Below are 15,772 nucleotides of genomic sequence, written 5' to 3'. Positions count from 1 at the left end.
TAGGAGTGACATCAAGATGGTTGGCCAGAAGCTCCTAGTGTTCTCCCTCTGATATGGTTTGGCTCTGTGTCCCCACCCAAATCTCATGTCAAATTGTAATCCCCACGTGTCAGGGGAGGGGGCCTGGTGAGAGGTGATTAAATCATGGGGGCGGATTTCCCCCTCACTGTTCTTGTGATAATGACTGAGTTCTCATGAGACCTGATGGTTTAAAAGTGGCATTTACCCCTTTGCTGCCTCTTTCTCTCTCTCCTGCTTTGCTGTGCTTGCTTGCCCTTCACCTTCTGCCCATGATTGTAAGTTTTTTTGAGGCCTTCCCAGCCATGTGGAGCTGTGAGTCAACTACACCTCTTTTCTCTATAAATTACCCAGTCTCAGGTAGTTCTTTATAGCAGTGTGAGAATGGGCTAATACACCTTCAAGCCTCCCCCTACCTGCAAATGAGTAAACAAGTACATTTAAACCAAAATAACTAAAGGAGCACACTGGAGAACAGCAAAAAAGCAGCCAGAAGAAATCCTGTAGAGCACGGAAACCCAGGAAGGCCACATAGAGAAGGAAAAGAAACACCTTACCTTTACCACCTCATGCCCCAAGTGGGGATCAGCTCACAAGCAGGAAGGAAGGACAGCTCCCTGCAAGGAAAAGGTAAGCAAGATACCCCAGCAACCTCTCTCACTACTGTGGACACTTGCAGTCATTGCGACTGGAGACCCCTGCAGTCTGCACAGGCTCTGAGCCTGGCTGAGGGAGCTCCCTTGCACCAGAGCTGAGGCAGCACTCTGCTCTCAGAGGGCCTCAGGCCTCCTGAACACTGAAGTAGTTGCTGCCACCACACATCTCAGGTGAGATGGCACCTTGCACCCTGAGCCTCCAAGCCTCTGGCACACCTAAGCAGGAGCATCACAGATGATCAAATATGTGGAAATTAAACAAGGTACTCCTGAACAACCAATTGGTCAAAGAAGAAAGTAAAAGGGAAAGTAAAAAAATACCTTGAGACAAACAGCAAGGAAAACACAACATACCAAGCCTATGGAATGCAGCAAAGGCAATTCTAAGACAGAAGTTTGTAGCAATAAATTCCTACATTAAAAAAGAAGAAAGCTCCAAAATAAATAGTCTAACATAATGCCTCAAGGAACTAAAAAATAAAGAAAAAGCTAAAGCCAAAATTAGCAGAAGAAAGGAAAAACATCAAAATCTGAGCAAAAATAAATCAAATAGAGAAAGGAAAAACTATAAAAAGAATCAATAAAATGAGTTTCATTTTTGAAAAAAATAAGATTGACAAACCCTTAACTAGTCTAAGAAAATAAGAGAGACGACTAAGATAAGTAAAATAAAAAATGAAAGTAGAGAAATTACAACAGGTGTATGAGAAATAAAAAGGATCATAGGGACTATTATGAACAATTATCTACAAGCAATTTGGGTAGCCTGGAAGTAGATAAATTCTTAGAAAAATACAACCTACCAAAATTGAGTCAGAAAGAATTAGAAAGCCTGAACAGACCAAAAACAAATAAAGAAATTGAAGAAGTAATCAAAATCTCCCAACAAAGAAAAGCCTAGGATAAGGTGGCTTCACAGCTGAATTCCACCAAACATTTGAAGAAAATCAATACCAATACTTCTTAAACTCTTCTAAAAAAGTAGAGCTAGGCCAGGCATAGTGTGGCTAATGTCTATAATTCCAGCATTTTGAGAGGCCAAGGTGGGAGGACAGCTTGAAGCCAGGAGTTTGAGACCAGCCTGGGCAACAAAGTGAGACCTCATCTGTACAATGAATTATAAAATTATTCAGGTGCAGTGGCACATGCCTGTAGTCCCAGCTACTTGGAAGGCTGAAGCAGGAGGGTCGCTTGAGCCCAGGAGTTCAGACACTGCAGTGAGCTGTGATTATGCCACTGTACTCCAGCCTGGGTGACAGAGTGAGACTCTGTCTCTAAGAAAAACAAATAAATAAATAATAAAAAAAATAGAGCTAGAGGGAATACCTTCAACTACGTTTATGAAGCCAGCATTACATTACTACCTAACCCAGATAAAGGCATCACAAGAAAAGAAAACCAAAGGCCAATTTCTCTGATGAACACTGATGCAAAAATCCTCAGTAAAATATTAGCAAACCAAATCCAATAACACATTGAAAAGATTATACATCATGTCCGAGCAAAATCTATCCCTGGCACGCAAGTCTAGCTTAACATATGCAAATCAAACAATATGATTCAACATATTAACAGAATCAAAGATAAAACCACATAATCATCTCAACTGATGCAGAAAAAGTATCTGACAAAGTCCAACACCCCTTCTTTTTTTAATTTTAAAAGTGGAAGCTGTATTCAATTTTTCCTATGAGATTACAAAAAGAAAAGCATTTACTAAGGTATAACTCATAAGAGGTCTTTCTATAGCTATTATCTTTCTATTGACAGAATGTCCCAGATTCTTATGAACTATCTAGAAATTGCTGGTCTTGCTGTGATTTCCATTAAGTAGCAGTATTCTGCAGGAAGGAAAAGGACATTTTGGAAGGAATGAAATATTCTTTGGCATCACCATTTTCATTCCCAAAGAATACAGGAGCTACCTACAATTATATAAATTTTTCTTAGGCAATAGAAAAGCAATATTAAGCAAAGTGGTAATAAGTTTCTTTACCTTGAGAAGACACATTTTTTAATATTTTTCAACCACAGAATAATCTACATCATATATATGAGTTATAGAAGACCATTTAACATACCACAACATCTTTTCCTGATGTGGACTCTCAACAGTTTAGGTATAGAAAGAAAGTTCCTCAGCATAATATAGGCAATTTATGAAAAATTCACAGCTAACATTATAATCAATGAGGAGAAACTAAAAGCTTTTCCAATAGTATCTGTTACAATGCAAAAAATGCCCACTCTCTTCACTTCCATTCAACATAGTACTGGAAGTACTAATAAGAGCAACCAGACAAGATAAAGAAATAAAAGGCACCCAAATCAGAAAGGAAGAAGTAAAATTATCTCTACCATAGAGCCAGTTACCTACAGTCAACCATGGTGTAAAACTATTAAATGAAAAATTCCAGAAATAAATAATTTCTAAGTTTTAAATTGCATGCCATTCTGAGTAGTGTGATTAAATCTGTGCCACCCCACTCTGTCCCACCTGGAAAGTGAATCCTTCCTTTGCCCAATGTATCCATGTTGTATATGCTACCCACCTGTTACCCAACTTAGTAGCCCTCTCAGTTATCAGATCAGCTGTCACAGTATCACAGTTCTTGCAGTCAAATAATCTTTATTTTACTTAATGGCCCCAAAGCACAAGAGTAGTCATGCTGACAATTCGAATACAACAAAGAGAAACCATATTTGCCTGCTTGAAGTGAAAAGATGAAAGTTCTTGACTTCATAAGGGAAGAAAAAAAATTGTATGCTGCGGTCTACTATCTGTGAAATTGTGAAGAAGGAAAAAGAAACTTGTGCTAGTTTTACTGTCACATATCATATTGCAAAAGTCATAGTCACAGTGCATGATCAGTACTCAGTTAAGATTAAAAGGCATTAAATTTGTGGGTGGAAGACATGAACAGAAAATGTTTTCTGATTGGTGTCAGTGGTTGCACCAGAAAGCATTGAGCCTATACAAAGAAGTCAGCAAGGGATCCCCTGAAACAAGTGAAACTAAGGTATTTTGAGAGAGAGAGAGAGAGAGAAAAAGAGAGAGAGAGAAAGAAACCATATTCATATAACCTTTATTACAGTATAGTGTTATATTTTATTTTTAGTTATTGTTAATCTCTTATTGTGCCTAATTTATAATTTAAACTTTATCATAAGGATGTTTAGGAAAAAATAGTATATATAGGGTTTGAAATTATCTGCAGTTTCTGGCAACCACAAGTGTATCTTGCATCATATCCCCTGTGGGGATAAGTGGAGACTACTGCATTTGCAGATAACATGATCCTACCTGTAAAAAGCCCCAAATATCCCACAAAATAACTGTTAGAAGTAATAACTCAATAAAATCTTAGGATACAAAATCAACATATAAAAGCAAATAACATTTTTATAAATAAATAACAACCTAACTGAAAAATAAATCAAGAAAGCAATCCCATTAACAAAAGCATAAAAACAAAACATTAGGAATAAATTTAACCAAGGAGGTGACAGATCTGTACACTGAAAAGTATAAAACAGTGATGAAAGAAGTTGAGGAAGACACAAATAAATGAAAATATATCTCAGGGATCGGAAGAATTAATGTTGTTAAAATATCCATACTACTCAAATATACAGAATCAATGCAATCCTTATCAAAATCCCAAGGCATTCTTCACAGAAATAGAAAAAAACAGTTCCAGGAAGGGTCAATCATCATGGCAGATGGGAGGCAGGACTAGATTGCAGCTCCAGAAAGAGCAGCGTGCAGAGGCTTGCATTGTGAATTTTAGCTCCAGATCAACTGCAAGAACAAACCAGCAATCTCAAGAGGACCCACAGATCCTCTAAAGAAAGCGGATTGCTCCTGCAGGACCTGGGAGATCCTCCAAATACTGTGAGTGTCCCAACTGCAGAAGTGGGAAAGGAAGACCCTCCTCTCCCGAACACACATCCCCACTGGAGAAGCTGAGAAGGTGAAGGTCTGTTTGTGGGAGAAGTTTCTGGCTTTACATGGAACTGAATCCATTTGGAGAGCCAAGCACAATATAGGGGTAGAGGAAGCAGCAGAAAAGCCCTGGGAGCTTCCTGGGTCCCCTAGCAGGCCACTCCTGCCTGGCACCACAGGGATCCAATGGTAGGGTGGTCAGAGGAGCAGGAGGTAAAACTGCACAGGAAGAAGGAAATCTTTAGCTGAACTTTGTAGCAATTTGAATGGGGCGAGAAGTCTGGCCCCAACTCGGGGGAGGGTGCCAATCTGGTGTGCAGACCCCACAGGCAGGGAAGAGCCAAGCACTTTTCTTTTGCAGCTGGGAGGAGGATAGCCTGCGGCAGGTTTTCAAGCCCATTTTCACCCTCTACCTGGAAATGGACTCGGAGCTGTTGCGGGGGCATGGTGGGAGTGAGATCCGCCCTTCAGTTTGCATGGGAGCTGGGTGAGGCCTTTGACTGCCAGCTTTCCCCCATTTCCCTGACAACCTGCATGACTCAGCAGAAGCAGCAATAATCCTCCTAGGTACACAACTCCAGTGACCTGGGAATCTCACCCCCATCCCACACAGCAGCCACAGCAAGACCCGCCCAAGGAGAGTCTGAACTCAGACACACCTGGCCCTGCCCCCACCTGACGGTCCCTCCCTACCCACCCTGGTAGCGCTGGGGGAAACAAAAGGGCATATAATCTTGGGAATTCTAGGGCCCCACCCACCGCCGGTTCCACCCCATATTACCACAGCTGATACCTTCTGGAAAGTGCCACCTCCTGGCAGGAGGCCAACCAGCACAAAAATAGAGCATTAAACCACCAAAGTTAAGAAACTTCATGGAGTCCACTGCACTCCCCCTACTACCTCCACCAGAACACGTGCTGGTATCCATGGCTGAGAGACCCATAGATGGTTTACATCACAGGACTCTGTGTGGACAACCCCCAGCAGCAGCCCAGAGCTGGGCAGACTTGCTGGGTGGCTTGACCCAGAAGAGAGAAAACAATCACTGCAGTTCAGCTCACAGGAAGCCACATCCATAGGAAAAGAGGGAGAGTACTACATCAAGGGAACACCCTGTGGGACAAAAGAATCTGAATAACAGCCTTCAGCCCTAGACTTTCCCTCTGACAGAGCCTACCCAAATAAAAAGGAACCAGAAAACCAACCCTGGTAATATGACAAAACAAGGCTCTTCAACACCCACCCCTGCCCCGCCCCCCCCCCCAAAAAAAATTACACTAGTTCACCAGCAATGGATCTGAACTGAAAAAAAAAAACAAAACCCAGATTTACCTGAGAAAGAATTCAAGAGGTTAGTTATTAAGCTAATCAGGGAGGGAACAGAGAAAGGTGAAGCTCAATACAAGGAAATCTGAAAAATGATACAAGAAGTGAAGGGAGAAATATTCAAGGAAATAGATAGCTTAAAGAAAAAGCAATAAAAAATTCAGGAAACTTTGGATACACTTTTAGAGACGTGAAATGCTGTGGAAAGTCTCAGCAAAATAATTGAACAAGTAGAAGAAAGAAATTCAGAGCTCGAAGACAAGGTCTTCAAATTAACCTAATCCAACAAAGACAAAGAAAAAAGAATAAGAAAATATGAACAAAGCCTCCAAGAAATGTGGGATTATGTTAAACAACCAAATCTAAGAATAATCTCTGTCCCTGAGGAAGAAGAGAATTCATAAGGCTTGGAAAACATATTTGTGGGGATAATCAAGGAAAATTTCCCTGTCCTTGCTAGAGACCTAGACATCCAAATACAAGAAGCACAAAGAATACCCGGGAAATTCATCACAATAAGGTCTTCATCTAGGCACACTCTCATCTCATCAGGTTATCCAAAATTAAGATGAAGAAAAGAATCTTAAGAGCTGTGAGACAGAAGCACCAGGTAACCTAAAAGGGAAAGCATACAGATTAACAGCAGATTTCTCAGCAGAAACCTTACAAGCTAGAAGGAATTGGGACCCTATCTTCAGCCTCCTCAAACAAAACAATTATCAGCCAAGAATTTTTTATCCAGCGAAACTAAGCATCACATATGAAGGAAAGATACAGTCTTTTTCAGATGAACAAATGCTGAGAGAATTCACCATTACCAAGCCACCACTATAAGAAATGCTAAAAGGAGCTCTAAATCTTGAAATGAATCCTGGAAGCACATCAAAACAGAACATCTTTAAAGCATAAATCACACAGGACCTATGAAACAAAAATACAAATTAAAAGCAGAAACAAAAAAACAAAATCAAAAGTACACGGGCAACAAACAGCATGATGAATGCAACCATATATCACATCTCAATACTAACATTGAATGTAAATGTCCTAAAGGCTCCACTTAAAAGATACGGAACTGCAGAATGGATAAGAACTCAACAATCAACTATCTGCTGCATTCAGGGGACTCATCTAACACATAAGACTCACATAAACTTAAAGTAAAGGGGTGGAAAAAGGCATTTCATGCAAATGGACACCAAAAGCAAGCAGGGGTAGCTATTATTATATCAGACAAAACAAACTTTAAAAGAGACAAAGAGGGACATTATATAATGGTAAAAGGCCTTGTCCAAGAGGAAAATATTGCAATCCTAAACATACGTGCACCTAACACTGGAGATCCCAGATTTATAAAGCAATTACTAATAGACCTAAGAAATGAGATAGACAGCAACACAATTATAGTGGGAGACTTCAGTACTCCACTGACAGCACTAGACAGGTCATCAAGGCAGAAAGTCAACAAAGAAACAATGGATTTAAACTATACCTTGGAACAAATGGACTTAAAAGATATATACAGAATATTTCATCCAACAACCGCAGAATATACATTCTATTCAACAGTGCAAGATAGACCATATGATAGGCTATAAAACGAGCTTCAATAAATTTAAGAAAATTGAAGTTATATTATACCAAGCACTCTCTCAGTCCAGAAGGAATAAAACTGGAAATCAACTCCAAAAGAAACCTTCAAAATCATGCAAATACATGGAAATCAAATAACCTGCTCCTGAATGAGCATTGAGTCAAAAACAAAATCAAGAGGGAAATTAAAAAATTCTTCGAACTGAACGACAATAATGACACAACCTATCAAAACCTCTAGTATACAGCAAAGGTGGTGCTAAAAGGAAAGTTCATAGCCCTAAATGCTTACATCAAAAAAACTGAAAGAACACAAACTGACATTCTAAAGTCACACCTCAAGGAACTAGAGAAACAAGAACAAACCAAACCCAAACCAAAGAGAAGAAAGGAAATAACCAAGATCAGGGCAGAACTAAATGAAATTGAAACAAACAAACAAAAAACCCCACAAAAGATAAATGAAACGAAAAGCTGGTTCTTTGAAAAGATAAATAAAATTGATAGACCATTAGCAAGATTAACCAAGAAAAGAAAAGAAAAAAATTCAAATAACCTCATTAAGAAATGAAACAGGAGATATTACAACTGACACCACTGAAATACAAAAGATCACTCAAGGCTACTATGAACACCTTTACACACATAAACTAGAAAACCTAGAAGAGATGAATAAATTCCTGGAAAAATACAACCCTTGTAGCTTAAATCAGGAAGAATCAAATACTCTGAACAGACCAATAACAAGCAGCAAGATTGAAATTGTAATTTTTAAATTACCAAAAAAAAAAAAAAAAAAGTCCAGGACCAGATGGATTCACAGCAGAATTCTACCAGACATTAAAGAAGAATTGGTACTAACCTTTTTGACACTATTCCACAAGACAGAGAAAGAAGGAACTGTCCCTAATTCATTCTATAAAACCAGCATCACCCTAATACCAAAACCAGGAAAGGATATAACCGAAAAAGAAAACTACAGACCTATATCCTTGATGAACAAAGATGCTAAAATCCTTAACAAAATACTAGCTAACTGAGTCCAACAACATATCAAAAAGATAATCCACCATGATCAAATGGGTTTCATACTAGGGATGCAGGGATGGTTTCACATACACAAGTCAATAAATGTGATACACCACATAATCAGAATTAAAAACAAAAATCACAAGATCATCTCAATAGATGCAGGAAAAGCATTTGACAAAATCCAGCATCGCTTTATGATTAAAACTCTCAGAAAAATTAGCATACAAGGGACATATCTTAATGTAATAAAAGCCATCTATGACAAACCCACAGCCAACGTAATACTGAATGAGGAAAAGTTGAAAGCATTCCCTCTGAGAATGGGAACAAGACAAGGATCCCCATTCTTACCACTCGTCTTCAACATAACACTGGAAGTCCTAGCCAGAGCAATCAGAGAAGAGAAAGAAATAAAGGGCATCCAAATCAGTAGAGAGGAAGTCAAACTGTCACTATTTGCTGATGATATGATAATTTACCTTGAAAACCCTAAGGACTCCTCCAGAAAACTAGAACTGATAAAAGAATTCAGCAAAGTTTCCAGATACGAGATTAATATATACAAATCAGTAATTCTTCTATACACCAACAACAACCAAGTGGAGAATCAAACAAAAAACTCAACCCTTTTTACAACAGCTGCAAAAAAACAAAAAAAAACCAAAAAAAACTTAGGAATATACCTAACCAAGGAGCTAAAAGACCTCTACAAGGAAAACTACAAAACACTGCTGAAATAAATCATAGATGACATGAATGGAAACACATCCCATGCTCCTGGATGGGTAGAATCAGTATTGTGAAAATGACAATACTGCCAAAAGCAATCTACAACTTCAATGAAATCCCCATTAAAATACCACCATCATTCTTCACAGAATTAGGAAAAAACAATTCTAAAATTCATATGCAACCAAAACAGAGCCCACATAGCCAAAGCAAGACTAAGCAAAAGGAACGAATCTTGAGGCATCACACTACTTGATTTCAAACTACAGTATAAGGCCATAGTCACCAAAACAGCATGGTACTCATATAAAAATAGACACATAGACCAATGGAACAAAATAGAGAACCTGGAAATAAATCCAAATACTTACAGCCAACTGATCTTCGACAAAGCAAATAAAAACATAAAATCTGGAAAAGACACCCTTTTCAACAAATGGTGCTGTGATAATTGGCTAGCCACATGTAGGAGAATGAAACTGGATCCTCATCTCTCACCTTACACAAAAATCAACTCAAGATGGATTCAGGACTTAATACCTGAAACTATAAAAATTCTAGAAGGTAACATTGGAAAAACCCTTTTAGACATTGGCATAGGCAAGGATTTCATGACCAAGAACCCAAAAGAAAATGCAACCAAAGCAAAGATAAATAACTTGGACCTAATTAAACCAAAGAGCTTTTGCATGGCAAAAGGCAAAGTCAGCAGAGTAAAGAGAAAACCCACAGAGTGGGAAAAAAAATCTTCACAATCTATACATCTGACAAAGGACTAATAACCAAAATCTACAATGAACTCAAACAAATCAGTAAGAAAAAAACAAACAATCTCATCAAAAAGTGGGTTAAGGACATGAATAGACAATTCTCTAAAGAAGATGTAAAAATGGCCAACAAACATATGAAAAAATGGTCAACATCACTAACGATCAGGAAAATGCAAATCAAAACCACAATGTGATACCACCTTACTCCTGCAAGAATGACCATAACCAAAAAATCAAAAAACAGCAGATGTTGGTGTGGATGTGGTGAACAGAGAACACTTCTACACTGCTGGTGGGAATGTAAACTAGTACAGCCACTATGGAAAACAGTATGGAGATTTCTTAAAGAACTGAAAGTAGAACTCCCATTTGATCCAGAAATTCCACTACTGGGTATCCACCCAGAAGAAAATAAGTCATTATTCATAAAAGATACTTGCACACGCCTGTTTATAGCAGCACAATTTACAATCGCAAAATCATGGAACCAACCCAAATGCCCATAAATCAATGAGTGGATAAAGAAACTGTGAGATACACATATATATATGAGAGAGACATATATATATCATATATATGAGAGAGACATATATATCATATATATATGAGAGAGACATATATATATCATATATATGAGAGACATATATATATCATATATATCAGAGAGACATATATATATCATATATATCAGAGAGACATATATATCATATATATATGAGAGACATATATATCATATATATTAGAGACATATATATCATATATATATGAGAGAGACATATATATATCATATATATATATATGAGAGACTATTACTCTAAGTGAAGTAACTCAGGAGTGGAAAAACAAACATCGTATGTTCTCACTGATACATGAGAGCTAAGCTATGAGGATGCAAAGGCATAAGAATGATACAGTGGACTTTGGGTACTTGTGGGGAAGAACTGGAGCGGGGCAAGGGATAAAAGACTTCAAATATGGTGCAGTGTATACTGCTTGGGTGATGGGTGCACCAAAATCTCACAAATCACTACTAAAGAGCTTAGTTATGTAACCAAATACCACCTGTATCCCGATAACTATGGAAAAATAAAAAAAATAAATAAATAAAAATTAAAAAAGAAAAAATCCAAAAATTTGTATGAAATAATAAAAAACCTCAACTAACCAAAATAATTCTGAGGAAGAAAAATTTAGAGCCATCATTACTTCCTGATTTAAAACTACATGACAAAGTTGATAGTAATAAAAGCAGTATGGTACTGGCATAAAAACAGACACATAAACTAGTGGAATAGAAAAGAAAGCCCCCAAATAAACCCAAACATTTACGGTCAACTGATTTTTGACAGGGGCACTAAGAGGACATCATAAAGAAAGGATAGTTTTTCAATAAATGGTGCTGGGAAAACTGGATTTACACACACAAAATAATGAAATTTGATCCTTATCTTAGACCATACACAAAAAATCACCTCAAAATGGATAAAAGATCTAAATATCAGACTACAAACTATAAAATTTCTAGAAGAGAACATAGAGGAAAAGCTTCTGGACATTGGCATTGGCAATGATTTTTTGGATATCACATCAAATGCTCATGCAAAAAAAGCGAAGAAAGAAAATAAGACTATGTCAGAGTCAAAAGCTCCTGCATGGCAAAGGAAACAATCATCAAAATGAAATGGCAGCCTGTGGATTAGGAAAAAGTATTTGCAAACCATATATTACATGTTATATTATATATAACATTATTGTATATATAATTACATATAATATATATTATATATTTTATATATATAAAAGAAAAAAATGAAGTATATAAAACTTCAACAATAAAAAGTGTGACACTGGTGCATGAACAGACACTAAGGCCAAAGGAGCAGAACAGAAAATCAGAAGTAGACCAAACTGCATGAGGATATTTAGTATAGTATAAGTGTGGCATCTCAAATTTATGGAAAGAATGGGTTTTTAATAAGTGGTATTGGGATAACTGAATAGCTATATGACAAAAAGATACAATTTGATCCATTCATGGCAGTATAAATCAGAATAAATTCCAAATGCATAAGGAAAAAAGTGAATTAAATTCAATTAAGTAGTTGTTTTGAACTATGCAGCCTCACTCTTTTATAGAGAGATTAGGTTTAACCTTGAACCTATTGGTGTTTTGCAACACAAGATTCCTATAATCACAGAATTGGCAAAAATTTTAACATGACTAATTATAACCATATAGATCATAATAAAAATTTTTACAGGCATAAATTGTAAACAATTTTTTTTCTTTTTTGGCCATTAATGTTATTAAAATACAATTTTATCTTACTTTAAGATCTTTACCTGGAAAATCAAAGTGTCTATCCTCAGCTTCCTTTTTTGAAAACAATTAAGGTATAATTTACATACAGTAAGAGTCACCCTTTATACTGTACAGCTCTGAGAGTTTTTACATGTGCCATCATGTAACCCCCATCGCAGTCTACATATAGGATAATTCCTTCACCACCCCAAATTGTCTCATGACTCTTTGCAGTGAACCCCTCTCTCCACCCCCATTTCCTGATAATCACTGATCTGTTTCTGTCTGTATTGTTTTAAATTTGCAAGAATGGCATGTAAACTGAATCACACAGTATGGAGTGTTTTGATTCTGGCTTCTTTGACTTGCATAATGCATTTGAGCTTCATCCAAAAATAATTATTTATTTATTTATTATTATTATTATTATTATTTGACATGGAGTCTTGCACTGTTGCCCAGGCTGGAGTGCAGTGGCGCAATCTCAGCTCACTGCAAGCTCTGCCTCCCAGGTTCATGCCATTCACGTCTCCCAGGTTCATGCCATTCTCCTGCCTCAGCCACCCAAGCACCTGGGACTACAGGCGCCTGCCACCACGCCTGGCTAATTTTTTATATTTTTAGTACTGATGGAGTTTCAGTGTTAGCCAGGATGGTCTTGAACTCCTGACCTCTTGATCCACCCGCCTTGGCCTCTCAAAGTGCTGGGATTACAGGCATGAGCCACCGCGCCTGGCCTCATCCAAAAATAATTAAATGGAATTCATTATTGCTTGTATCAGTGTTTGTTCTTTTTCCTTTTTTGAGACAGGGTCTTGTTCTGTCACCCAGGCTGGAGTGCGGTGGTGCCATCATAGCTCACTGCAGCCTCAACCTCCTTAGCTCAAGCAATCCTTCCACTTCAGCTTCCCAAGTAGCTGGGACTGTAGGCATGTGCCATCATGCCTGGCTAACTTTTAAATTTTTTCATAGAGGTCTTGCTATGTTGCTCAGGCTGGTCTTGAACTCCTGGACTCAATGTTTATTCCTTTTTATTGCTGAGTAATATTTCACTGTATGAATGTACTATAGTTTGTTTATTCCACTTTCTGGAGTTTGTAAATAAAGTCTCTATAAATCTTTGTCTATAGGTTTCTGTATAGGTTTTCATTTCGTGTGAATAAGCACATAGCAGTAAAACTGCTAGGTTGTATGGTAAGTGGAGCTTATAAGAAACATCCAAACTGTTTTCCAAAGTGGCTGTACCACTTTGCATTCTCACCAGAAATATTTGAGCATTCCAGTTGCTCCATATGAAACCCAATAGTCCCACAGATTTTTTTTTTTTATAAACATAGAAAATTGACCCTTCTGGTCTTGGAGCTTGAACTTTACAATTTGTTTTATCTGAGTTCCCTCCTGATGAACCACCTTCAGGCCTCTCAAAAAAAAGCATCAAAGAACTGAAACTCACTAGATCACCACATCCAGACAATAAGATGCAGACCCCACATTCATCATTATTGCTTCCTTGTCTCTCCCTAGTTTCTGTGTTCTTACACATTCTTACATGTCTTCCCTGTTATGTAAACCCCTAGTTTTAATTGGTCAAAGAGATAAATTTGAGACAGCTCCCATTTCCTGGGTGCAGCACCCGATTAAAGCCTACTTCTTTGGCAATACTCATCATCTCAGTCATTGGCTTTCTGCGCAGCAAGTAGCAGGACCTAGACCAAACCCCTGGTGTTTCGGTAACACATATTGATATGGTTTGGCTCTGTGTCCCCACCAAAATCTCATCTTGATTTGTAATCCCCACATGTCTAGGGAGGTGACAGGAGGTGACTGGATCATGGGGCAGTTTCCCCCATGCTGTTCTCATGAGAGTGAGTGAATTCTCACAAGATCTGATGGTTTCATAAGTGTTGGGCAAGTTCCTCCTTCTCTCACTCTTCTCTCTCCTGCTGCCATGTGAAGAGGGTCCTTGCTTGCCCTTCACCTTCTGCCATGATTGTCAGTTTCCTGAGGCCTCCGAGTCATGCAAAACTGTGAGTCAATTAAACCTCTTTCCTTTATAAATTACCCAGTCTCAGAAAGTTCTTTATAGCAGTGTGAGAATGGAGTAATACACATATCTTTTTCAGTACTTGGTATTGTTAGATTAAAAAACACTAGCCATTTTAGCCATTTTAATAGTTTTGTAATAGTGTTTTCTTGCGGTTTTAACTTGCATTCCCAAATGATACTGATGTTGAGCAACTTTTCATTTGTTTACGTACCATACATACCATCTTTGGTGAAGTGACTGTTCAAACATTATGTTTGTTTTTAAATTGTCATTTCATTTCTTATTGATTTGTATGAGTTTTTTTCATATACAAGTCCTTTACTAGTTGTGTGTCTTGCAAATATTTTCTCTGAGTCTGTGGGTTGTGTTTTCATTTTTGTAACAGTGTCCTCAGAGAACAAACATTCTTAATTTTGACAAAATCAAATTTTTCCATTTATAAATTATGCATTTTGTGTTGAATCTAAGAACTCTTTACCTAACTCAACATCACAAAGAACTTTTCCTATGTTTTCTTGTAGAAATTTTATGGCTTTTGGTTTTATGTTTAGATCTATGATCCATTTTGAGTTAAAAATTTGTATAACATGTGAGTATTGATTAATGTTCTTTTTTTTGTATGGGCGTATCCAATTATTTCAACACTATTTGTTGAAAAGACCACCTTTCTTAATTAATGAATTTTACAACTTTGTCAAAAATCAATAAACCATATATGAGTAGCCTCACTATTTTGTTCAGTCAATCTGTATGTCATCCTTTCTTTAATGACACATTGTCTTGACTATTGCAGCTTTACATCAAGTCTGGAAATAAGGTTGCATGAATCCTCCAACTTTGTTCTTTCTCAAGATTGTTTGGTTATTCTAGTTCCTTTGCCCTTCAACATATATTTTTGAGTCACCTTGTCAATTCCCACCAAAAAAAAAAATCCTGTTTGGATTTTTATTGTAATTGCATCATATCTATAGATCAATTTGTAGAAGACTGACGTCTTAATAATATGGAGTCACTTAATCCATGATCATGATATATCTCTTCATTTATTTAGGTCTTTTATTTCTTTTAACTCTTTCAGTTTTCAGCAAACAAATCTTGCACATATATTATAATATTTAGATATACATAGTTCATGTTTTTTTTATTTTATTGTTAATGGCACTTTTAAGATTCAATTTGCAATTGACCATTACTAGTATATACATATGGTATGTAAACACAATTGATTTTTGTATGTTGACTCTCTTTTAACCTGCTAGCAACAAAAGGAGAAAAAGTAAAGAAAGCATTCAATAAATGCACTGGGACTAAAAACAATGAAAATCACCTTTATAAGCCTTGCCTAATAAGTG

At 37.2% G+C, this 15,772-nt stretch overlaps 1 protein-coding gene across 14 annotated transcripts in view; it reads right to left on the bottom strand.

The window, feature by feature from the left end:
* The window catches only part of MYO3A (myosin IIIA), a 285,430-nt gene that overhangs the window by 126,632 nt on the left and 143,026 nt on the right, over positions 1-15,772 (bottom strand). The gene's annotated exons all lie outside the window — the stretch shown is intronic.

Source organism: Pan troglodytes, chromosome 8, assembly GCF_028858775.2.
Source record: "Pan troglodytes isolate AG18354 chromosome 8, NHGRI_mPanTro3-v2.0_pri, whole genome shotgun sequence".
NCBI lineage: Eukaryota > Metazoa > Chordata > Mammalia > Primates > Hominidae > Pan > Pan troglodytes.
This window is presented reverse-complemented; position numbering and strand designations above follow the sequence as displayed.